At 37.6% G+C, this 27,268-nt stretch overlaps 1 pseudogene; it reads left to right on the forward strand.

Annotated features, from left to right (window-relative positions):
* The first annotated feature begins 511 nt into the window (after nucleotides 1–511).
* LOC116124114 lies at nucleotides 512–3,859 on the forward strand (annotated as a pseudogene).
* Nucleotides 3,860–27,268: the final 23,409 nt, after the last annotated feature.

The following is a 27,268-nucleotide window of genomic DNA, read 5'->3' on the forward strand; positions in this document are numbered from 1 at the left end:
CAGCTGCCTTGTAATACTCTAACATCCTCCCTCAAGCCAAGCAGTAAAACTTTGGTAGCTTGCCTGTGAAAAATTTTTAGTACCTTGTTAAGTTCATATCTATATTATATTTTTATATAATCTGTGTAATGTGAAGTGTTGATGCCAATTTTAGATGTGTTTATATATTGTGTATTTGTGTTATTGGTTAATTGAATACTTTGCATTTGAAATGGTATGTTGCTTCTAACCAGGTAGTCCATGAAAGTGTTAAAACTAAGAATGATATTGTCGTATTTTTCAAAACGTATTATTGATAATGCACCGTAATAAACCCGTACCGTATTTTTCCTGTATCCGAATTTTATGACCGAATTTTTATAAACGTATTTTTCATCGTTTACCGTATTATACCCATATAATTTCCATACCCTTTTTTTACCGTATCCGTATTTACTAACTAGGCTTTGTACAAAGAGTTTATACAAATAGCTTTACTCCGAAATTAAACCCTTGGCCTTCTCTCGTTATGCAACTTATGTTTGACGTATGAATTTGGATTTTGGGGGGAATTTGATGGTTTTTGAAACTGAGGGTACAACAAATTTTTGCTAAGCCTTCGGTGCGTATATTAATTCATCTTAATTCATAGAACGGCAAAATCGCGAAACCCTCGCTCAGTTATCAGCCCACAGCAAGAAGACTCTGCTTTACTTTTCTGTTGTAAATCTCTGATAATTTTCGAATTTCTCTATATTTCTAATATGAACTTGTTCAAATTTCGTGTAATTTTCTGTTCATGGGCAGCTTATCTCTGATTGCCCTTTCTAATTTATTATATTATCTTGGAGCTCGATTACACCAAGTATACCATGGGGATTTTGCTTTCTCAACTAATTCGTTAACGCAAGTGTTTTTTTTTTTTTTTTTGGGTTTGCTCTTTCAGTGTCGATTTTATTTGATTTTCTTACCGTGGTGTTTTATTTATGGTCTCACGAACGTATGTTTATGGTTATTGCAGACCTTCTGCTTTCATCCGTTCAGTTTGAATTAATCTGTAATCATGGCTACTAGTAAGTTCTTTGCTGCTTATAAATGTTTTTATCTTTTCCTATCTTTTTGTTGGAAAAATGTTTGGTTGGTTTGTGTAGGACTTATGTTTGAGAACTCATTTGAAGTTGGCGTATTTTCCAAGCTCACTAACGCTTATTGTTTGGTCGCTATCGGAGGTTCTGAAAGCTTCTACAGGTTTATTCTCTTTTTAAGTTTTGTTTATTTTTATTATTCTTTTCTAAATTATTTGTGTGGGTATGAAATTTTAATGATTCTTTTGCATACAAAGCACATTCGAGACTGAGTTAGCAGATGTTATTCCTGTGGTTAAAACATCGATTGCTGGCACTAGAATTATTGGGCGGCTTTGTGTCTGTAAGCTGTTTCCATATCCCAATATGTGGGATGGTTATATAACTTGGAATTTACTGGAGAGGTGAGATACTCCAGTTTTTTATATAGTATAACTTTCTAATTGGTGTCTCTATTCTGATTTTGTTTGCAGGAAATAAAAATGGGCTTCTATTGCCGCACACTACCACTGACCAAGGTGATTATTCTTTTGACGCACTTTCATGAGTAATTTTCTTATAATTGTTATCCTTGTGAGATTACGATTAGTCTCTTTGGAAGGTGTTGACTTTTGTACTTTGTTAAATGTTGTCAAGAATGAATTCATATTTTTTTAAGGCCATTAGATTTTGTGTCATGCAAGGTATGCTATTAGGCAGACTTTTGGGCATCTAACTTCTGATGATTGCCTGTTATTTAGGCAAACAATTGTTGGCTTAAAGCTTTGACAGTATACCATTGGGTGTTATGGGATGCTATATTATATTTGAAAACCATAAATACAAGTTCAATTAAATGCAAGTGACAACTGAATCTTAATGCTTCGTTCTCTTTCACTTGTTCTATTCTTTTGATATTCGTAATTTATTCACAACTTGAAACTATGTTATGAAATAAATAACTATGGGAGAAACTGAACAAAGGAAATTAGGAGAATATTCTCTTTTTGATTATGTGGTATGAAATAAATAATATGCTTTTCTTTCAATTCAGGGTGTTAAACAATTACAAACTCATGGTTGTACTCTACACTAAACACTAACATGCCTGCTTTGTTATTATTTATTTAATATGGTTGCAATCATCTTTATTAGGTTTGAAGTTGTAGTATGTACAGGTGAGTGGTTTCATGCTTGATGTAAGTGTGCGTATGGACTCCCAAAACTTTGATGAACTAATGTTATTGTGCACTTTAATGATTGACATACCTTACTTATTAAACTACTTTTATTATTATTCTTGAAGAGCTTCAACACTTGAGAAATAGTCTTACTGATCAAGTTGTTGTTCAGCGTATTGAAGAGAGGCTATCTGCCCTTGGGAATTGCGTAGCATGCAATGACCATGTTGCTCTTACACACACTGATCTTGACAGGGTAATGTTGTCCTATTTATTTAGTTTTAGTGTTTCTATTATTTCATTTTTGGAAAATTCTCTTTGGATTTGCGTTGGGTTTTGCAACAGAAACTTCGTTGTCATCCATGAGATAATACGCTGTTCTTTTTATTCACTTCTCCCTTGCTATCGTCCCTCACAAACAGTACCACTGTCTTCTATTTTCTTCTTTCTCACCAAGAAAAAGATAACAATTGCAGTATTCGGGTGCCAAGAGAGAACTGATCTAAGAATGGAATTATTAACCTTTTAAATTCCAAACGTGATCACCTAATCTCTTGTTGGAGTCCTTGTAGATAATGATTTTGTTAATCTGACAGTAGAATCAAAATACTGAAATAAGTGCATTATAAAGTCCACTGAAGAAGCCTAAACTGAATTTTTAATTGAGGTTAGTGTACATCTATTTAAGTTAGACAAATGGCCTGCTGAGATTCTCTTTTTCTTTGAATAGATATTAGAATGTCGTTGGAAAGAACTTATTACTTCTATTGACAAATCCTTGTAAATATTAGATCCTGTGGAGATTCTTAATTGATAGGAGATTCTTCATGACATAGCTTTTGCGTATCTTGAAGAGTTGGGAGGGGAAGAATTTTTATTACTGATGAAGTTTACTTTCTTGTTTGAGAAGTTTAAAATGTTTGCTCCTATTTTTATTTCCAACTAAAGGTGTTTCATGCCTTATGAAGCTGTTATATGGTTGTTGGCAGCATTTTCTTCTTTCCTTAATTGTAATAATGCATTTTTTTCTACTAAAAATTTCTAGGTATTATGAATTTTAAGGATGCTCATGTTCTCTTGTTTTCGTTAGGAAACTGAGGAAATGATTGCCGATGTTCTTGGAGTAGAAGTTTTTAGGCAGACAATTGCTGGTAATATTCTTGTGGGTAGTTACTGTACCTTCTCGAACTGAGGTGGCTTGGTAAGAAATAATTTCATTCAGTATTGAGGCATTTCCTGAAACACATTGTATCTTTGTTTCTCTAATAAGTAAACTTTATGCTATTGCTGGAACAGGTCCATCGAAGACTTGGATGAACTTTCAACTCTCCTCCAAGTACCTTTGGTGGCTGGGACAGTGAACTGTGGAAGTGAAGTGATTGCTGCTGGGTTGACTGTTAATGACTGGACAGCATTTTGTGGGTCAGACACCACAGCAACTGAACTCTCGGTTATTGAGAGTGTTTTCAAGCTGAGGGAAGCTCAACCTAGTGCCATCGTGGATGAGATGAGGAAATCGCTAATTGACACCTAATGTCTAAGTAACTTATCATGGTGGCCTTGTCTAAATCTTTGTTTGTTTGTTTAAAGTTGAAAGCTAAAGACGTTTTGATGATAATAGAAATCTTATAATTAGGAAAGAAATCAAAGTTTAAAATTGGGCTGTTTCTACCAGTGCCTTAATAACCAACCTGGAGTGCCTTAATAACCAACCTGGGGTGAAACCTGGCGAAGTGGCCATGTCTTGGGTGGATCGATTTAATTGGTGGGTCAAACTGGTGACATCAGCATGTCCAAAAGTTTAAAATTTAGCAAATACATTCTTAAAAATTACACTTCAGTACCTATAGGTTTCAAATATAGTAAACACCTTAAATGCAAATCAGCGGTCGATTGGTTGGCGGCGATGACATATTAAATGCAATTCCACTCATTCATCGAGTCATTCCTCAGAAAATCTATACAAGATCTAGTTGAAATCGGTTCGATTTTGATTAGATTTCACCATTACTACCACGTCGATAAGCCAAGCCAAATAGGTTTGTTTCCAACGTCCACAACCCTTCTTATCACTAGGAAAATACTTTGTTTAGCCTTTTGACAAAACCCATCTCATTCCCTCTTATTTGTCCTGCCAATCGTCGACAATAAGTTGCTGTTGTCGTCGTGAAATTTTTTCCTTTTTCAGTCGTCACTTGATGAAAATTACCTCCATTGCCATCTTTCAACTCATTGACACTTCCTCTTCAAAACCTCCAACATCTTAGTCACTCTATGCTATCGGCAAGTCGATTGTCAACTAGGGTTTAGGTGAATAGTTGAAATTAGGTATCGAGCCCCACGAAGGCTTCAGGTCCCAGTTAAACTTGTTAACTCGACCGGGTCGGGCTGAGCTTGCTTGGGTTTTAAAACACAGGGTTCTACTACTGTTTAAGGAGATGGATATTTCTATACGACTTGCTTCAGATTTGTTACTTTCTCCTTTAAGAGTTGTCAAAGGGTGCAAGTCCAACATTATTATCAATTCAACAACAGTCCTTAGCACCTATTGTTGAAAGGAGGATTATATACTGTAGTTTTGGGATCAAATTTTGATTGCATTGAGACTAGAGGGAGTTAATTTGAATTTGCAAAAAAATCTTACAAAGATTTATATACAAATTGATGTGACAGAAAATGAATGGAAAAGTACATACAAAAAGTCAAACTCACCATATTTATTCTTCCATTAATTTTTTGTCACATCAGTTTATACATAAATCTTTGTAAGATTTGTTTATACGTCTAACATTACTTTTTCTTGCATTCTAAATACACACCTGAGAAATAGTAATTAGTCCATATGCTTAGTGATGTAGGACAATTTTGAGTTATTTTGATTCATGATTATTTTCCCATTTTAATTAGGTTTTATAATTTGGAAAAACTTAATTTAAAACAAGATTATATTATAAGATACATGGTTTTCCTAAGATCTTAACGAGTTTACCGACGGTATATTGTCCTTGGTGAAATTATTTTTCAACAACTTTTTAAACATTTTATTCAAGATTGTGTGACAGGATACATGATTTTTCCTGTGGCCCCAACAAAATAACGACACATTGCCCTTGGTAAAGTTGTTCTACTGTTTTTTTTTTTTTTGTCACAAGATTACATGATTGAATCTATACAAGATTTTTCCTATGGCCATACCTATAATAATAATAAAAAAAACTATTACCCTTTGAAGACTTATTAGAAAAAAAAAAATGTTTAAAGATCCCAAGGACGGACCTAGAAATTAAATTTAGGAGAGACAAGTTCAAAATAAAATCATATAAATTATGCAGAAAATAAATTTGCAGAGTCAAGTCTATAAACATTAATATAAATACTGTCCAATCAAAAGAGAAAAAAATGTTTTTGTTTTTGTTTTTGTTTTTGGCTAGAGTAAACAGGCCTGACTCATTTGTATGTGAGTCTATCGCTGGCCGGTCCCAATAAATTCAACGGTATCTAATGGGGACTTTTATAAAAATAATTTATTCCGACGACATTTTACCAAGAACTGAACATTTTTCTTCAATTGTTAGTTTTGATTAAATGCCAAGGAAAAAACATGATGGGATTAGAGGAATAAAGCTATTAATTAATTAATTTTTATTCAATCTTAGCTAAAATAATGGCATGATGTGACTATCGGAATAGAAACCAAATGTATCAATTAATCTATTAAAGAGTATTTTAAATGTATCAATTAATCTATTAAAGAGTATTTTAAATAAATATTAATTTCCGTTATTATTCTTTTATAGAATTGCTTTTAGAAATCAAGAGTAAAAGGTCCGGCAGATTCATTTCATATTTGGATCTAGATTCATGACTAGCTAATGATTCTTTTTATTGTCTTTTGTGATGATGTGGCTTATTATTTGCCACGGTGGAGTCAACTTTTTATAAAGAAGTCAAAGACGGCCTGCGTGATGTTATTTTCTCTTGGGATCAGTTTTCAATTCGTGTCATTTGATCCGTTTCTCTTGCAACTACTTTATTCTCATTCTCACCTCTTCGGAAGCATGAGTATGAAGAAGATTCTAGCCCTTTGTTCATCTCACGACTGTGGAGAAATTCAAGACAGGTGGAGGTCGATCTTGAGAGGAGTGTTTGTGTTTATAATTGGATTGGCTGATGAAGGAAAAAAGTAGCTCTCATAGAGAAACCTAGGGTTTGATTTTCGGGTGTGTTCTTTCTTTGTATTCTCTGTTTCAATTCTTCTCTGTACTGTTTGAAATTATGATTAATAACATCCTATTGTGAGCCTTGAAGAGTGGATGTAGACTACATAGCTAAACCACTATAAATCTGTTGTGTCGTGCTCTTTTACGATTTCTTTCTTTCTTTTTGATTTTCATGCCTTGATTGAATGATTTAGAATGTTCAGATTATTCAGAGTTATTTGATTATCCAATTAATATCTTGTTGATTCAATTGAGACAACTCAGTAGACCCTAGAATTCCAACAAATTGGTATCAGAGCTTGGTTCAGGGCTTCATTAGGGTTTTATTTAGTTGTTCTTGTTCTACCCTATCACTCAATTGATTTCATTTACCACTGTAATCTTTTCTGTTCTGTTGTTTTTTAAATATCTGGAAAAACATGTCAACTAAATTCGAAGTTGAAAAGTTTATAGGGGAAAACGTCTTCAGTTTATGGAAGATGAAGATGACAGCAGTATTGATAAAGGAAGGGTTAGCTCTAGCGTTAAAAGAGGAAACTAAACTGCTTGAAACGATGAAGCAATTAAGAAGTAGGGTATGCTGAATAAAGCTAAAAGCTCATTGATCCTTGGACTAGGTGACAAAGTCCTTTGAGAGGTTAAGAAGGAGAAAACAGCTGCTAAAATCTGGAACAGGTTAGATGCCCTTTGTCAATCTAAAGATGTTCCTGAGAGGTTGTTTTTAAAACAGAGATTATTTGGGTTTAAAATGGATGAACAAAAATCTCTGAAAGATAACAAGGATGATTTTTTTTTAAAATTGTACAAGACTTGGAAAGCATTTTAGTAGATATTGATGATGAGGATTAGGTTGTAATACTGTTAAACTCTTTACCAAAGCCTTACTCTAACTTTGTGGAAGCCCTAAAATATGGTAGACAAACACTGAAATTAGAGGAGGTTGTAGAGGCTATTTCAGCTTAGGATAGTGAGAATAGGATGAAAGATAAACATAGCAGTGGTAGAGAAGGTCTTATGGTTAGAGATAGATCAGAGAAGAAAAATTGGAAAAAGGGAGGACACAATAGGAGTAGGTCTAAGTCAAAAACAGGGAAATGGAAATGTTTCGTTAGTCACAAAGAGGGTCACCTTAGGAGAGATTGTCTTAAGAGAAAGAACAAAAAGAAATACGAAAAAGAAGGTGATGAAGGTAGTGTTAGGGTTGCAGCAGAAGGATATGAGAGTTTAGAGGTCTTAGTTATCTCTGAGGGCAAAATTAGTGAAGAGTAGATATTAGACACTGGCTGTACCTATCACATGACACCAAACAGGGAGCGGTTCAGCTCCTTTCAACCCTTAGATGGTGGGAAAGTAATGATGGGAAACAATATTGTATATGTCATATCAAAGGTATAGGCATTGTTAGGGTGAGTCTTCACAATGGATTAACCAAAACCCTTACTAATGTAAGGTTTATTCCTGACCTTAAAAGAAATCTAATCTTACTTGGTACTTTAGACTCAATAGGCCTAAGCTATAAAGCTGCTAATGGGAGTCTTAGTGTGATGAAAGGATTCCTAGTGGTTATGAGAGCAGAAAAGAAAAATGGGCTATATGTGTTAAAAGGTAAGACTGATTGTGGAGTTGCTATTGTAGGGTCAACAGAGGTACAAGATAAAACCTCATTGTGGCATCAAAGACTTGCACATGTTAATGAAAAGGGCTTAGGATAACTAAGTAAACAAAATTTATTGTGTGGGGATAAAACTGGGAATCTGATTTTTTGTGAACACTGTGTATTTGGAAAAATGAGTAGAGTCAAGTTTGGATTTGGTCAACATTACTCAAGTTCACCACTTGAGTATGTTCACTCAGATGTTTGGGGTCCATCTAAACACTATTCTCCTAGGGGATGTAGATATTTCATCAGTTTAGCAGATGATTTTTCTAGGCATGTGTGGATTTTTTTTTTTTCTCAAAACCAAGGATGACGCATTCTCTAGGTTTAAGGAGTGGAAAATCATGGTTGAAAACAAATTGGAAAGAAATTGAATAAACTTAGGATTGATAACGGTCTAGCGTTTGTAAATGAGGAATTCAACAATTTCTGTAAAACTCATGAGATTGTGAGACACAAAACAGTTAGAAATACCCCACAGCAAAGTGGCCTTTGTGAGATAATGAACAGAATTATTTTGGTGAAGGTTAGGAGTATCTTGTCTTGTTCTAAGTTACCAATCAAGTTCTGGGCAGAAGCAACATACACAGTAGTCTATCTCATAAATAGAACACTATCCTCAGCAATAGGTTTTAAAGTTCCTCTAGAGAAGTGGACTGGTCATCTTGTGAATCTCGAGGATCTTAGAGTTTTTGGGGGTGTTGGGGAGAGAGCTGTATATTTAACTCACTTTAGTGTATGGTTACCCATTTTAAGTGCAGCGGAAATATTACTAAGTTGTTTAAGACATTTCCAATTTATCTACATCAAACATAAGTGCGGAAAATAAAGAACACAACCATATACATGGTTCGGCTAAATCCACTTTTAGCCTACATCTATAGGACCTTGTCCAGATCGAAGCAATCCACTAAGTTAAAAACGCATTACAAGATATAGTTCAAAGTTGATCTAAGATACAGTAAAAATAACTCCCTGTTCAACTTTACGCTTAGCACCACACTCTGAATCCTTAATGTGTAGCAACTCCTTGGACCTTCTTCACGTCGGGAACACACTCGACAATAGCTTGTGAACATTCAAGCTTCAAGCACTGATGCCACGCATCAGCATCAACAAAGGAACCATGTTCCATGAGCCATCAAGTCTAGGGTTGATATGGTGAAGTTTTGACACATAATGGAAATGAACCTATGAACCTTAAGAGAAATAATACTCTAAGAAAATTCAAAGTATAATGAAATAAAAGATCAATAGGTTAGATTCAAAGACACAAGATGATATGATATATGGTGAAAGGTTTCTTGCTCAACACATAAGTGCCACATCAGCCAACAAGGGGCTGACCCATGTTTGTCCAAATAAGGAAAGTATTCCTTCTTTTGGTTTGGACCACAAAACAAATTAGGAAAAGAAACTTTATCCCCTAGGACCACTTACTGATACTATGACACATGTAGAAAGGTCCTAAAAGATGAGAGACAAAGATAAATAATATCTTGTTCACTTTACCAAACATGCAACTCATGCTGGATTGCAAATGTCTGAAGCAAGAGTGTAAGCACAAACTGTTATGCACACACACTCTAAACGAAACAAGCCAAGACACAAGTTTGGCAACCAGTGTGCACGCAGAATTGATGTGTACACACACAATAAAGGAAACAACCCAAATCATAAGATTCGCAACTAGTGTGCACACATAACTGTTATGCACATACACAATTCATGAGTTTGACAAATATGAATATTCCACATTCTCCCCTTTTGTCAAACTTATGAACAAAGAACATAAATGAGATCAAGTGCAAACCTGTTTTAATCAACCAATCAAACTTGCAGATTTGCAAGAACAAACATACAAACAAAAAGAACAAAAAATAACACAAATACGAACACAAAGTTAATCAATAAAATATCAAGATAAACTAAATAAAAAAGTTCTATAGAAACATAACACAAACAACAAAAACAAATAACAAACTCCCGCATGGAGAGACAATAGCAAAGCAGTTCAAAGTTGTAGTAAACAGAACAAAAAATAAAATAAAATAAAATAAACTTTCACAACTCCTCCATAATGCTTACTCCCCCTCTTTGTTCATAAGTCTTGAAGACTTTCGATGTGCAACGACTTTCCTTTTGGTTATGCGCTGTGGAGGGGCAGTAATGATGACAAGAGAATCCTTCACTTGAACATTTGGAACAGTAGCAGAGGAAGTGTCAACAGTTTCATCATGGACTGGAGGGGTTTTCTCTTTGACTGGTGAAGGAGGGACATCCTCAGTGCACACATGGGAATCATCCTTCTCTTCAGAATGTTGAACCTTGTCTTGAGCAGCTGTATCTTTAGGTTCTTCTACTTCTTCCTCATATCCATGAGTAGCCAATTCTTCTTGAATGACAGCTACAGGATCCTCAGTAGGCATAGTAGGAGCAGGTGGGGCAGTAGGGGCAATATGAGCAACAAGAGCAGCAAGAGGTACCTCATTCTAATCTACAAGCTCTGTCAGAACAGGGGAAGCAGGTTTCTTCTTCTTTTTCTTCTTCTTCTTCAAATCAGCCTCCAATTTGTTCATCCAAGCACTGAAGGAAGTATGAATTTCCTTCACATATTAGAGAACAGTCTCCATGGAAGTCTCCAAATCCTGCATAGCAGCAAAAGCTTGGATTGCCAAGTGTTAGTCTTAGATTGTTCAGCTGAGGAGGAGGAAGGCAAGTTCCCTGAAGGTTGTCTAAAAGACTTCTTGGTGACAGTTTTTATCAATTTTGGCTTGTAAGTGGAAATGATTTTGTAAATCAAGGAAGGAAATGGTAAAATCTAGAGAGAGTGAGTGGATTGTGCTGCCACCTTAACACTAGTGAAGATCAATGTAGCCAAATTGATTTTCTTCCCTTGAGCAATCTCGTACATGAGTTGTGCTCATTCTAGTCTAACAATCGAATTATGCATGGAAGGAGACCAGTTGGTTAAAGAGATCTTAAACAATAGCCTGTAGAAGGGTGTGAGTGCACCAGGCTAAAGAACTCCACTCTTAGGCCATTTTGTAACTAAACCACCAGTTATCACCTTGACAATTTGGTCCAAATCTAAACTGGTCAAAGCAAAATTCTTTTTACTCTTTTTTAGACCTAGAACATCCCTAACAACATCTTCATTAAAAAGATACCAATGTCCTCTAACATAAACTCTATCATTATGCACATTAGAGTTTGGTTCAGCATTGTCTAGGCCAAATTTGGCATAAAACTCTTGAACAAGAGTTTGAACGGGTGCTGTCAGACCCGTGACAGTACTTAGCCATTTTCTTTTCTTCATCATGGCATGAAATTCAGCAAAATCCTCTAACCTAACATTTGCCTCGCTTACAATCATCTTTTTGACAATGTGGCTCTTAAACCTTAACTCGGCAGCAGACAAAACAAATGGAGATATATTACCAGATGAAGGTTCTTCCATGACAACCTTTCTTTTCTTTTTCGCCATCTTTGTTGGAGTCAGGGGCTTTGACGGAGTAGCTTTTGTAGGAGCACCCTTGTGTAATTTGAGAGTGGTTATTGGAGTGTTGTCTGAGGCAATGTCGAAGGCTGAAGGGAATTTTTCTAGTGACTTTTTAGGTGAGGTAGGGATAGACTTCTTTGGTGAGCACACAGAGTCCTGGTTATCACTGGAAATAGGGGAAGTGACAGGTGAGGATGAACGGCTGGTTTCTTCCTTATAGGACTCCTTTGGTGTGGTAGAATTAGATTGGTGGCGTTTTCTCTTTTGTCCCCTTTTTCTTGCTAGATTTCTTCAGATCTTGAAATCCTTTCTTGAGTGGTTCCTCAATGGCCTTTCTCTTTGGGTTCTCAATCACTTTCTTTCTTGAATCCATGTGGGAGAAAAAAAAAAATCAATGAAATTTTGAGAGAAAAAATTGTGAAGAACAAAGAACACCGACAGTGCAATAGGGTTTAGAACGTGAAGACTGGTGCGAAAAGGATTAGGGCTAGCATTTATGGCAGGTGGTGATTCTGATGCCCTAAAAAGAGTTATACCAAAAATAGAACTCTATCTTAAGTGAGTGTACATAAGCAATTGTATGAGCTCACAACATCCCAAAAGAACATTAGAAATTTTCAAAAGACTAGACTTTATTGAACAAATTTTGAAAATAAAAAAAATTAAAATGATGAAATGCTTTACATGAAGTTTTGAAGGTCAAGCCAATCAATTTATGCAAATCATTCTAATAGATCAAATTTTCAATCTTAAAAAGGCATAAAAACTCATAAGGAAGTTGTCAACATAGAGCAATCAAAACAACACTTCCTCAATCACACACAAGTGAGATAAAGTCACAAGAGCTTGTTTAAGTGTGTGATAGTGTCCTCAAGGGCGTTAAATGACATATTGGTCAATTTAAAATTTTGTAAGAGAAACTCCCTCTTCCCTCATGCCCTACAATAATTTTTCATTTTTCTTTCTCAATATAGGAAATAAAGATTTTTCTTTTTGATTTTGATCAATGGGCAAATAACTCTCATATACGTAACCAAAATGTAGCTTTCACACTTGCAAAAAGGTAGTCCTCTTAATGATAGATTTTCCAAAACATAGGGGTAACTACAAATTAAAAAATTACTCAAAATAACTTTCACACTTCATGCAAGGTAGCTCTTTCATAATGGTGACAAGAATAGACAATCAACTCATGATGAGATAAGGTCATGTTATAGAGAGGGTCTCAGTGGACACAACATACATGAGTTAGCACACAGATAAGAGAAAATAAATGACAATTAGAGTGCTAGCACAGATCAAAGAACTTACAAACAAAAATAAAAGTAGCATGTTCATGCTTTATCCGTTAACAGAAATGAAAAACTATTCAAGTTGAAGTAGTGCAATGAACTTTCTCAAGAAAACAAAAGTGTCGTAGTCAAGTGCTTTTGTAAATAAATCAACCAATTAGGATTTTCTGTTCACATGATTAAGTGCAATGATGTTTTCCTCAACTAACTGTCTAATAGAATGACGTATTATGTCAATGTACTTAGTCCTAGAATGTTGGACTGGATTCTTAGAGATATTAATGGCACTCGTGTTATCACAAAAAATTGTCACACAATCTTGATCCGCACCATAATCATTCAACATTTGCTTTAACCATAAAATTTGAGTGCAACAACTCCCTGCGGCAATGTACTCAGCCTCGACAATGGATAAGGAGATTGCATTTTGCTTCTTGCTGTACCATGTGACAAGATTGTTACCAAGGTAAAACATCCACCCGGAGTACTTTTTCTATCATCCAAACTTCTTGCCAAATCCACATCACTATATCCAACCGAACAATTGTTAGAATCAAACGAGTACCAAAAACCAAAATCACACGTACTTGAAACATATTTCATCATTCTTTTTGCTGCTTTCAAGTGCAACTCAGAAGGGTTAGTTTGAAACCTAGCACAAACACCAACACTAAAACAAATATTAGGCCAGCTTGCAGTTAAGTAAAAAAGACTTCCTATCATGCTTCGATACATCTTATTGTCTACCTTTTTACCATGTTCATCTTTGGACAGCTTAAGGGTAGCACTCATAGGGGTTCTAGCATGCTTTGCATTTTCTAGACAAAATCTTTTCAACATGTTTCTAGCATACTTTGATTGGGAAACAAATATGCCATTATCCATTTGTTTAGTTTGAAGTCCAAGAAACATATTCAGTTCCCCTACCATACTCATCTCAAACTCATTTTTCATCAGGCTAATGAATTCAAGAGCATGTGAATGAGATATAGAATCAAACACAATATCAACGTAAATATGTGCACACAAGATTTCATTGTTAGCACGCTTGATCAAGAGGGTTTTGTCAGCATTACCTCATTCATAGTTATACTCAAGAAGGAAAGTTGTCAACCTTTCATACCAGGCCTGTGGGGTTTGTTTCAAACCATAAAGTGCTTTCTTCAATCTGAATACATGATCAGGTTTGTGGGGGTCTCGAAAGTCAATTAGTTGTTCAACATACACTTCTTCAGTGAGCATCCCATTCAAGAAGGTGCTTTTGACATCCATTTGGAACAATTTGATCTTGAGGCAGTAGGCAACAAAAAGCAACAAGCTGATTGATTCAAGTAGAACAACAAGGGCAAAAGTCTCATCAATGTCAATTCCCTCAACTTAAGTATATCCTTGGGCTACAAACCTAGCTTTGTTCCTGACAACAATACTAAACTCATTAGTTTTATTTTTAAAAATCCATTTGGTATCTATTATGTTGATTCAGGTCTCGGCATAAGTGTCCACACATCATTCCTATCAAATTGTTCTAGTTCTTCTTGCATGGCCTCAATCCAATTTTCATCTTCCAAAGCTTGCTTGACATTCTTCGACTATGTAAGAGACACATAACAAAGATGGTTAATTTCATTTTGTCTTCTCCTTCTTGTAACCATTACCTCATTTGGATCTCTAGTCACGGTTGAAGGTGGATGAGCTTTTTGAACCATGTTGGTTGATCTTTTCTTCTTTGGTTTCTCCTTTGAATGCGTTAATAAAAAAGATCAACAACTAGCTCTATCTCTTCATGTTGCAATGAAGAATCAGAAGATAAATCTTTGCATGGAGCAGATCCAGTTGCTGTAGCACTAGAAGTAGGTGATAACACATTTGACGAAGGCTTAGGTTCAGGTGATTCAGATACGTTCACACCACCTTGTGTGGGCACACGAGGAGCAGACATGTCTTGAATTTCACATTCTTGTGAATATTCTGAAAAATCTTCTGCATCACTAAACACAACATTAATGCATTCTAAAACTTTTTCAGAACGTATGTTATAGATCCTGAATGCACGACTGTTGGAAGAATAACTAATGAAAACTCCTTCATGACTCCTAGAATCAAACTTACCTAAATTCTCTCTATCATTCAAAATGTACATTTGCATCCAAACACATGAAAGTAAGAGAAATCAAGTTTCTTACCTTTCCACAGTTCATAGGGAGTTTGAGTATTTCTTTTTCTGAGGTAAACTCTGTTGAAAATATGACATGCTGTGTTAATAGCTTTTGCCCAAAGTCTTGTGGGAAGCCTTTTGGCATTAAGCATCACCCTAGTCATCTCTTGAAGCACTCTATTTTTCCTTTCCACAACACCGTTTTGTTGAACTCTTTATTCCTTTCCATGGTCACTTCTTATTCTCACAATCTTTGTAGCCTTAGAACTCTTCTCAACAAGCAACCTTTTACTTAATTTTTGAAATGCATTGAAAAATCAGATTTCTAACGCAAAAAGTCAACCCAAGCATACCTTGAAAAATCATCAACACAAACAAACACATACCTCTTACCTCACAAACTCTCAGTTTGCATAGGACCCATTAGATCCATATGAAGCAATTCCAACACACATGAGGTATTGAGATTTGATAAAGCTTTATGAGATATTCTGGTTTGCTTACCTTGTTGACATGGACCACACACATTACCTTTTGGAAGTTCAAGTTTTGGTAGTCCTTTAACCACTTCCTTTTTTTTGAGAGTCTTACCAAGTCCTTGAAGTTCATGTGACCAAGTTTCTCATGCCACAAGTTTGTGGAATCTATTTTTGAACTGAAAAATGACACATGGTTAGAATGCAAATAACAATTGTCACTTTACCCTTTTTCCTCAAGTAGAGAAACACCTTTACCATTCAAAATTTGACACTTGTCATTTGAGAATTGAACCACAAAATCTTTGTCTCAAATTTGACTAATAATCAAATTAGCTTTCAACCCATCAACAAGTAAGACATCTTTCAAAATAGGAAAATTAGGAAGCACAATTGACCCTTTGCCAAGAATTTTACCTTTCTTTCCATCACCATAAGTGACATGCCCACTATCAACCGATTCAAATTCAGTTAAGAGAGATTTATTACTTGTCATATGCCTTGAACAACCACTGTCTAGATACCAAAGATCATTTTGAAATGCAAGAAAGGAGACATGAGACACAAAATAGTTCACATCAACCTTAGGTTTCCAAACTCTTTTGGAAGAAAAACCATTATTAGCATTATGATTTACATTAGCAACAAAACTACAGTTTTTAAGAACTTTCTTCAAATAAGTAATAAACCTGAAGCATTTGGGTTTGATGTGACCTTTCTTGTTACAAAAATGGAAAATAGGATTGAATTTTGATACCTTCAATAGGAGTTTCAGTGGCCTTCACAAATGTGCTTGCACCAACTTTCTATGTGCTAGCACCAAGATTGAAGCCCAAACCATACCGATCTTCGAATGATTTTCTTTGACCAAGGACTTCATCAAGCTTAAGAGAACTTGCATTCAACTTATTAGTGATGGCCTTAGCCTCAGTTAGTTCAACCAGTAAGGACAACTATCTTCTCGGACAAGACTTTCTTTTGCTTCAATAAAGTAGCATTCTCTATACCAAGAGATTGTAATTTTTTCACAGCCTTTAGCTATTGGTCATACATTTTATCATATGCCTCTTGTTGTTCAGCATAAAATTAACAATGTCATCTAAAACCTCACTCTTACCATCTTCTTGGTTCACGGTGAAGGCAAGAACATTTTCATCATCACTGTTATCATGCTCACTCTCACTCAAAGTGGCGGCCATGACCTTACCTTTTTTTTTTTTTTTTTTTTTTTTTCAGTGTGTTAGCACACTTAGATTATATGTGCCTGAAGCCCTCACATTCAAAACACTTGATACCTTTATTTATCTTTTCTTTATCTTTCAAAAATGTCTTTGTAAAGGTACTAGGGGTTTGATGGTCATAAGACCTTTTTATAAAAGGTTTTCAGCCATAACCACTATTATGAGGCTTTTTCAAGTTTTTCTTAAGAAACTTAGCAAAATTCTTTGTAAGTGAAACACAATTTTCATCATCCAGTGAACTTAAATCACAATCATTAAAAGGATCAAAATCAACCTCATGTTTGAGAGCCAAACCTTTGCTCGATTTTTGTTTATCCCAACATTTCAGATTCAGTTCATAGGTTTGGAGAGAGACAATGAGTTCATCAATGTCCATAGCATCCACATCTCGACATTCTTCAATGGTGGTCACCTTTGATATAAACCTCCGAGGTAAAGAGCAAAGCACTTTCCTAACAAGTTTAGCATTATTATATGTTCTTCCCAAAGCAAAACATTCATTAGAAATATCACAAACTCTACCATAAAAATAAGTTATAGTCTCATCCCCATCCATGTTCAGATTCTCAAAATTAGTGACAAGTCTTCTAAGCCTAATTCTTTTAACAGTACTAGTTCCCTCATTCTTGACTTGAAGCCTATCCCAAGCATCTATAGCAAGCTCACAATTAGCTATGACTTTCATTTGGTTCACATTAATAGCATTAAAAAGAGCATGAATGGCTTTAGAGTTATAGTTTGCAAGTATTAACTCATCAGCATTCCAAGCAGCAACCAGTTTGGGTCTAGACACTTCATTTTCAACAACAACTAGGGCTATCCAACCATTCAAAACCTTGGACCAGACTCTTTCATCTATAGACTTAAGAAAAGCATGCATCCTAGGTCTCCATGTATAATAGTTAGGTCCTTCTAACAGAGGTGGTTTATGAGCAGATCCTCCTTCAGTGAAGAAACTCATGACGAAAAATAACCAGATAGATGCTAACACAACAAATGGCAGTGCACACATAGACATGCAACATATCTAAAGCAAGACGCAACAACATTTCAGATTTCGTCCAATCACAAGACCAATCAGATGCACACAAAATCAATCAAAATGGGTAAGGATCAACTGAAGTAACTTATCAAGACACACTTTATACCACTTGTTAGGGAGAAAGTTGTATATTTAACTCACTTTAGTGTATGGTTACCCATTTTAAATGCAGCGGAAATATTACCAAGTTGTTTAAGACATTTCCAATTTATCCACATCAAACACAAGTATGGAAAATAAAGAACACAACCATATACATGGTTCGGCTAAATCCATTTTTAGCCTACATCCATGGGACCTTGTCCATATCGAAGCAATCTACTAAGTTAAAAACACATTACAAGATATAGTTCAAAGTTGATCTAAGATATAGTAAAAATAACTCCCTATTCAACTTTACACTTAGCACCACACTCTGAATCCTTAACGTGTAGTAACTCCTTGGACCTTCTTCACGCCAGGAACACACCCGAGAACAGCTTGTGAGCCATCAATCTTCAAGCACTAACGCCACGCACCAGCATCAACAAAGGAACCATGTTCCGAGAGCCATCAAGTCTATGTTTGATATGGTGAGGTTTTGGCACACAATAGAAATGAACCTATGAACCTTAAGAGAAAGAAAACTCTAAGAAAATTCAGAGTATAATGAAATAAAAGATCAAAAGGTTAGATTTAAAGACGCAAGATGAGATGATACATAATGAAGGGTTTCTTGCTCAATACATAAGTGCCACATCAGCCAATAAGGGGCTGACCCATGTTTGTACAAATAAGGAAAGTATTCCTTTTTTGGTTTGGACGACAAAACAAATCGGGAAAAGAAACTTTATTCCCTATGACCACTTAAGGATATATAAATGTCTTAAAAGGTGAGAGACAAAGATAAACAATATCTTTTTCACTTTATCAAACATGCAACTTGTGTTCGGTTGCAAATGTCTGAAGCGAGAGTGTAAGCACAAACTTTTGTGCACACACACTTTAAACGAAACAAGCCAAGACACAAGTCTAGAAACCAGTGTGCACGTAAAACTGATGTGCACACACACAACAAAGGAAACAAGCCAAATCATAAGATTGGGAACCCGTGTGCACACATAACTGTTATGCACACACACAACTTATAAGTTTGATAAATATGAATATTCTACAAGGTGTTTAGCCTATGTCCATGTTAGAGAAGATAAGTTAAAGCCTAGAGCTATCAAATGCATATTCTTAGGATACCCAGATGGGGTAAAGAGTTATAAACTCTGGAATTTAGAATCTGAGAAATTCATTGTAAGCAAAGATGTTGTTTTTAGAGAAGACATTCTACCTAGTCTGGAAAATCAGAGGAGAATTCTTTGGAGTTAGATCATCTAGAATTGGAGGTTCAAAATTCAAAAACTGACAATACCCTGAATCAAGGTGGAGCTAATGAGATGCAAGGTGAGGAAGAGAACCCTTAAAATCTTGAGGGTGATCAAACTAGTGAGCATAAGGTGGAACATGGAAATCATGATGATAACGAGTTAGACTTGACAGATTACCAATTGTCAAGGGATAAGGTCAGGAGAGTAATTAGAGCCCCTAGAGGGTTAGGATATGCTGATTTGGTTGCCTATGCTTTACAAGTTAAAGAAGAAATGAGTGATGAACCCAAGACCTTTCAAGAATCTATTTCAGGGTCTGAAAAATTACAATGGGAGAAAGCAATTGAAGAAGAATTCAATTCTCTCTTGGATAATGAGACCTGGACATTAGTTGATAAACCTACAAGCTGTAGAGTTTCAAAAGCAAGTGGATTTTTATGAGGAAACCTAGCTTAACTCCTAAGGAATCACCTAGATACAAGGCTAGATTAGTTTAAAGGGTTTTATACAAGTAGAAGGCATATATTACAATGAAATATTCTCTCCAATGGTCAAACATGCATCCATTAGGGTGCTGTTATCCCTTGTTATTCAATTCAACCTTGAATTAGAGAAATTGGACGTAAAGACAACCTTCTTGCATGGTGATTTGGAGGTGAACATACTGATGGAACAAGCTGAAGGGTATTATGGTTCAGCAGGTAAAGTTTGCCTCTTAAAAAAAATCTTTATATGACCTAAAATAATCACCACGAAAGTGGTATAAAAACTTTGATTCTTTCATGATTGAAATTGGCTTTAATAGATGCAATTTTGATAGTTGTTTCTATTTTAAAAGAATTTCTGATCTGACACACATTTTCTTGTTGTATGCGGACGATATGCTAGTGGCTTGTCATGACAAATCTGAGTTATCTTCGCTGAAGAAGACATTGAATACCAAGTTTGAAAGGAAAGAGCTAGATTAGGCTAGAAAGATTCTTGGTATTTCAATCATCAGAGATAGAGTTCAAGGAAGTTTAAAGTTGGTTTAGCAAGATTATGTTGAAAAGATTCTGCAAAAGTTTAACATGAAGGAGGCAAAAGCTGTTCAAACACCTCTTGGCCAACACCTTAAACTTTCTCATTATCAAAGTCCTCAAATTGAAGAGGAGAAGCTGGAATGGCATCTGTCCCGTATGTAAGTGCATTAGGCAGTCTGATGAATTTGATGGTCTGCTCAAGACTAGATCTAGCATACTTAGTGAGTCTTGTGAGTAAGTTCATGAGTAACCCAAGAAAGGTTCACTAGTCTACACTAAAGTGGATCTTGAGGTATCTACAAGGGACTAAATTAGTTGGCATTGTGTTCGGAAAGAATCAAAGAGAAGATTGTTGTGTTGAAGGTTTTGTAGATGTAGACTATACAGGTGATATTGACAGGAGGAAGTCCACTTTAGGTTTTGTGTTTGCATTATGGGGGAATGTTATTAGTTGGAAGTCCAAAATCAAACATATGATCATATTATTATCAACAGAATTTGAGTATGTGGCATTGACAGAGGCAGCTAAAGAAGCCAAGTGGTTGAAGGGTTTTATAAACGAGCGGGGTTTGGAACAAAGAGCAGTAGTGATTAATAGTGACAATCAGAGTGCCATACATTTGTCTAAAAATCAAGTTTTTCACGAAAGAACCAAGCACATCGATGTTTGACTTTATTTCATTAGGGAAATCATTGAGACAGGTGAAATCAGGATTGAAAAGGTGAAGAATTCTCACAATCCAGCAGATATGTTCACCAAACCAGTAACTGCTGACAAACATGGGCTCTGCATGAACCTTCTCCAGGTTAACTTCCAAGGCCACATAGGGTGTCAAATCTAAAGCCAAGGTGGAGAATTGTGATGATCAGGCTTATTATTTTCCACGGTGGAGTCAACCTTTTATAAAGAAGTCATGATTAATAACATCATATTGTGAGCCTTGTATTCCCTGTTTCAATTATTCTCTGCACTACTTGAAATCATGATTAATAACATCATATTGTGAGCCTTGAAGAGTGGATGTAGACTACATAGTCGAACCCTTATAAATCTACTATGTCTTGCTCTTTTACGATTTCTTTCTTTCTTTTTTATTTTCATACCTTGATTGAATGATTTAGAATGTTCAAATTATTTAGAGTTATTTGATTATCCAATTAATCTCTTGTTAATTCAATTGAAACAACTCAGTAGACCCTAGAATTCCAACATCTTTCATGAAATTCATTGGTTTGCAAGGTATATGGAGGCCTAATCCAATCCAGACACGTTGAGAAATAGGCAGGATTTCACTTAAATGGGTGGGGCTGACACAGAACATCTTGTTCTCAGAAATTATTTGCAATTTGTCGCGTATTTATTCTCATCTTTTTCTCTCTACCAGAAGCATACGAGACTGAGAGGTATTTATGTATGTTGATGCTTGATTTTGACACCAATTACTCGCACGTGAGAAATGCTAAGCGGGCTTAGAAGTCACACGTGATTATGGAAATATTTAGCTTAGTCAAGGGTAAAGACCAATGTTTAAAGTGGTTTGGATGCTCAAAGGCGAATCCTACGTCCACTGATATTGTATTAATAAGAGTAAAGTCAGGTCGCATTCAGCGAGCTGAGTTACAGCTTAGAGAGTACAAGAGAAAGAGAGAGAGAGGGGGGAGGGGGGGGGGGGGGGGAGAGAAGGTATGCTATTCCAGAGTGAAATTAGCCAATTCCAAAAATGAGAGAGAAGGCCTCTATTTATAGTGGGATGAATCAAGGTAATGATTACTAAATCTGCAAAAGGGGTGGATACCGTGCAAATCCTTCTCTGCGTCCCATTACTCACCTGCCCGAGTGATTTTCTCGACTTGTGTAAGGATTAGACACGTGGACGATTTCCAACCATCCGCTGACCTGGCTTTCACCCACTACACTGACAGGGGCATACCACCCACGTCATCATGTGACGTGGCTGCGTCTGATCGATCATGGAACCTTCCTGAGTTCTGACCACCCTATGCTGACAAGACTCTGCATCAGCCCTACTTTTTCAAGCATAACAGAAGTCCCTTAGTTTTTAAGGTCTGAGAATCGAACCTTGAGAACTTCACAATTATGCCTTGATTTTATATGTTCCGAATGATGCCTAATTGATCCGACTTGGCTACAAGGAGGTTGCAAGACATTTCCATATGGGCGACTTGAAGTGGTCTCATTCCGCAATGTCTATGACCTGGATCAGACCTTATTTAGTGCCGTATTGGTACGCCTCTTATCTTAACTGAGGTTCGCGACCTGGTTATACTTAGCGTATTTTTGTTAAAGGCAAAGAGTCACATCGCTTCGCAACTGATATGCGACGAATAGTGTTTTGTCCTAAAGACTTCTTCAGATGTTATCCGTTGTGCTTTGGCAGCTAATCCATTGAGCTTTGGCAGCTAATCCATTGATGAAGTACCTTTTACTCTGATCGACGTGTCCTATGCACAATAAGTGCTAGCCTTGCACATTAAATGTAAACCATGCTGAAATGAAATTCCTTATCAGAGCATTAAATGCGGATGAGAGCGCATTTAATGTGGAGGAAGGAAACGAGCCATCGCTCAATTATTTCAATGCAGAGAAGTGGCAATTGGATTTCTTGAAGTGTGACGGTTACTCCTTCCCACTGATTGACGACACATGGTCATGATCAATGGTGAGAGATGATTTCCATCCAAACGTCGCTTGGCTTTGGGAAAACCAATCGCCACTTCCTCCATTGTAAAATCCCAGGCTCACCTTAAGTAATGTCACAACACTCACTTTTTTCAGAAAGAGCAAGGAGCTTTCATAAGACCAGATTTTTCATCCTTCAAATTGGTACGCACTTGACGTTTACTGTAGGAAGTTCAATCCCCACACCTAAGAGGTAAGGAAGATCTTTCAATTACTTTTCATTTTCTGTTTTGGCGATAACCATGCAATAACGGTGGGTGTTTGTGGGTGGTTGAACGGAGAATAGGCTTTCCTATAGGGTTTGAATCTTTGGGGGTGGTCCCCAAGGATTCTTAGGGTTTTTCTAGGGTTTAAGAAAGACATAGTGTTTATCTTTTCTTTCACGTCATCGTACAAAACTTTTGTACGACGATTGAGTAATTTTTGCACATCGCTTTTTTTCAGACCGAGAAGAAATGGATCCTTCAGCGACCAAAACAGATGAGGGAACGAGCTCACCGATGCAGGACACCCCAGTGGGTCCCTTATAGGAAATCCTGTCAATAGCCACAGGAGAGGAAATTCAAAAAGCGGTCGACCTATACGCAATTAGCGTAGATGTCTACCAACACAGGACGTATACAGCTCGGAATCAGCTAGATGGAATGGCTACGATCTCTGAGAACATATTCAAATGTGATGCACTGATTCCCTTTCATCCTTTCATAAGGTCGATCCTCGATCACTTCGAGGTCGCACCTTTATAGCTAACAACACGTATATAATAGCCATGGCTATGTATATCGCATGTGGCGAGAACGGTCTCGACGAGCCAACTATGCTAGAGCAAAGACAGAGACTTTTTTTACCTCTCGAAGCAATCTACGATTAAGGGTGGGATACACAGTTACCCCAGTAACATCGGGGCATATGAGATGAAATTTTTCTTTTTCCATTACATTGGCATTTTCCATTTTAGGGAGCCGAGTAGGTTTTTTTTTTTTTCTTTTTCTTTTACTTGACGAATTTTCTTTATTTTAATCTTTGCTAACGAACTCTTCCGTTTCTTCACAGTAAATAAGATGACCAGGTTGTCGGCTCTCATTGACTTCAACAGAATAACCACCTTCGATCTTCTGCCTGACCAGAGTCGCGACGCAAGACTGCTCGTGATAACCGCCAACTTGTGGAAATATGACTTTTTCAACCCCAAAGCGACCTTGGAATCCTTATCGAGTAAGTGTCCGTAACCTTAGCCAACCTTATTGTTTACATGCAGTGAACTATTTTGCTAACAATATTCACATACAGCGACCATGCCACCTAAAATTCCCAGGTCGCTGAGAGCTAGGGAGTTCACCTTTCGTCGGGTTGGTGCCACGGGACTAGTTGGGATAGCCTCTAACGGTCTGCCCATCGAAGGAATGCTGGCGGGGGCATCGGGTTGGCCAACAGATGCTCCCCAGCCTGCGACTGCTCATCCTAAGTAGAAGATTGTGGCCCAGAAATCCAAGAAAAGGAAGCAGCTTCGGGTCAAGGAGTCAAAGTCCAAGTCGGAGGGCTTGGGCATTCAGCTTGGGGGGTCGTAGCGTTACAAAACCTTCCGCTCAAGAGGGCCCCCCAGGGGCGCGACCAGCATTACACTTGCCCTTGAGGGTTTGCACGGGGGGTAAGGGAAGGTCGTGGCTTTTGGGAGGAGAGCAGGCAAGGAACCAGTGGGTGAGACTCCACTTGCCGTGGGAACGGGCACGCTTGTGCTAGATTCTATGGGGCAACTCCCGAAGCACTTGCAGTCAATGATGTTCATCCCGCTAAAGTCCAACTCGTAGAGGCTTTTGAGCAGTCCGTGGCTTCTAACCCCGTGGACCTGATGACTATGGCGTTTCAGCTGCAAAGCTAGGTAAGAGGGTTCGTCCTCGTCGAGGACTTTTTTATATTTCCCTTACTTTTTCAGTGAAAAGGAATTTAACCCCCTGCTCCCTTTGCTGTGCAGTCTCTGCTCGCAATGCACTTGGTCCAGCAGAAGACTCAATTGGGAGCCGCTAAGGAGCTTGCAAGTTAAGAGAAGAGAACGTGCGGCTGAAACGGGATTTAGAGGCTGCACAAACAGAGATGAACTTGTCCACCATTCAGATGAACCAGTACCTATTAGAGAGGAATGCTACGCTTCGCACGGTGGACTTTCAGAAGGCTGAGCTGGAGAAGAGGGGAGAGGAGGTTAAAGAGCTCCAAAGGACAATGGCCAAACTCACCAAGGAGGCTAGCGAAAAAGAGCTAGAGCTACGACCGAACTTCGAGTGGGCCTTGCGAGCTGAACAGGACAAAATGCAGCTGTGGGAAACCTCCAAGAAGAAAAGGTAGGCACTTGAGGTAGAACTCCAGTTATCATAGGGACGTGTCACTTCGTTAACTGAAGAGATGAAGCGACAAGAGCTAGAAATTGAGAAGAGAGCTGCCGACTGGTCGATCTAGTCCATTTATGCCCTACGACCAAAGAATCTGAACATAGACCTTACCGACCTCCAAGATGACTACCAGAGGATCCTCTCTTCCATGGCGCAGGTTGATGATGAGGAGGAAGGTCAAGGGCCTAATCCAGATGAGTATGTCCTGGAGGAACTGGCGGCCGACCAGGTGGTCGGCGACCAACCTGGAGATACTGAGGTCGCACCTTCGGGACCTGGGGACGAAGGCTAGTGATGGTTTTTGCTTCTGCTTTTCATAATTGTTCCTGTGCTCGCATATCTGTATTTGCTTTTTAATTTACGATAAATAAAGAGACTATTTCCTTAATTATTCGTGAGTAACATCACAAATATTACACATGTGGACACAAGGTGGCTTTCTAACTATTTGCGATAGTATTTGTACAAATGATACACACATGCGAGAAACAATATTACGTAAGATTTATCTTATTTAAAAGGCTAAAAAGAGCAAATCTTTACAAGGAATTTAGAAAAGAGTTCGGAATTACTGATAATAGGGGCAAAGATGTTCAGCATTCCAAGCTCGCGGTACCTCAGAACCATTGAGTCTTTTAAGGTGATAAGCCCCCAGTCGTATCGCTTTAGCGATGCGGTATGACCCTTCCCAATTTGGCCACAATACTCTCGCACTCGGTTCTCTTGTACCAAGAAGGACTTCCTTCAAAACAGGTTACCGACCTGAAAGTCTCTTCTCCTGACTTTAGAGTCGCAAAATCTTTTCGGGCACTGCTGGTAGGCTGCTATCCTCAACTGAGTCTTGCTTCGATGTTCTTCAACTAAATTTAAACTTGTGCGCATAAGCGCTTCATTGTCTATTTCATTGAACAGGTCTCTTCGAAGTGAACTAATCCCTACTTCCACTGGGATCATTGCCTCGCAGCCATACGTTAGCAAGAAAGGTATTTCTTAAGTAGAGGTTCTCAGAGTTATCTTGTATGCCTATAGGACTTCTAAGAGGTCGTTGGCCCAATTACCCTTGGCAGTGCCAAGTTTGGCTTTTAAAGTATGCTTGATGGTCTTGTTGACAACTTCAACCTAGCCATTTGCTTGCAGTCTTACGACTGAGGCAAACTTTTTATGGATCCCCAACTCATTGCAAAATTGCTTGAATTCCTTGTTATCGAACTATTTCCCATTATCAGAGAAAAGGGTATGAGGAATTCCATAGCGGCACACTATGTTTTTGAAGACGAAGTCCTTGAGCTTTTTGTTAGTGATCGCGGCCAAGGGTTCAGCCTCGGCCCACTTGGTAAAGTAATCCATAGCGACCACTGCATACTTGACCCCTCCCTTTCCAATTGGCATGGGTCCAATAAGATCAATTCCCCACATGGAGAATGGTCAGGGGCTGGTCATGGATGGTGGGAAGGAGCTCGCGGTATGTTCACGAACCGTTGACACATATCACATTTTTCACAAAGTTGAAGATATCCTCTTGGAGTCGGGGCCAATAATACCCTTAGCGAACAACTTTGTTGGCGAGGGATCGCATGGCAGTGTGATTACTGCAGATCCATTTGTGTATCTCCCTCATGATGTAGTTTGCTTCCTCATCGGTTATACATCGGAGGAGGGGGACGCTAAACCCTCGCTTATACAATTGATCTCCTATAAGCGTGTAACGAGCAGCTCTAGTTCGCAAGGTTCTTGCTTTGATCATGTCGTTGGGCAAGGTCCCATCTAGGAGATACTAAATAATTGGGGTCATCTAGGAAACTGACTCTGTCACATTCATGGCCTATTCGGGCGAGCTGATACTAGGGATCTCTATGAACCGAACAGGAATACTTTCTGTCGCACTTGAGTACAACAATGAGGCTATCTTTGCCAAGGCATCCGCGACAGAATTACTGTCTCTGGGGATCTGCGTGATCGTGAAGTGTTTGAATGGCTTGAGCGTGGCCTTAGCT

The sequence above is a fragment of the Pistacia vera genome, unplaced genomic scaffold (assembly GCF_008641045.1).
Source record: "Pistacia vera cultivar Batoury unplaced genomic scaffold, PisVer_v2 Contig1031, whole genome shotgun sequence".
Lineage (NCBI taxonomy): Eukaryota > Viridiplantae > Streptophyta > Magnoliopsida > Sapindales > Anacardiaceae > Pistacia > Pistacia vera.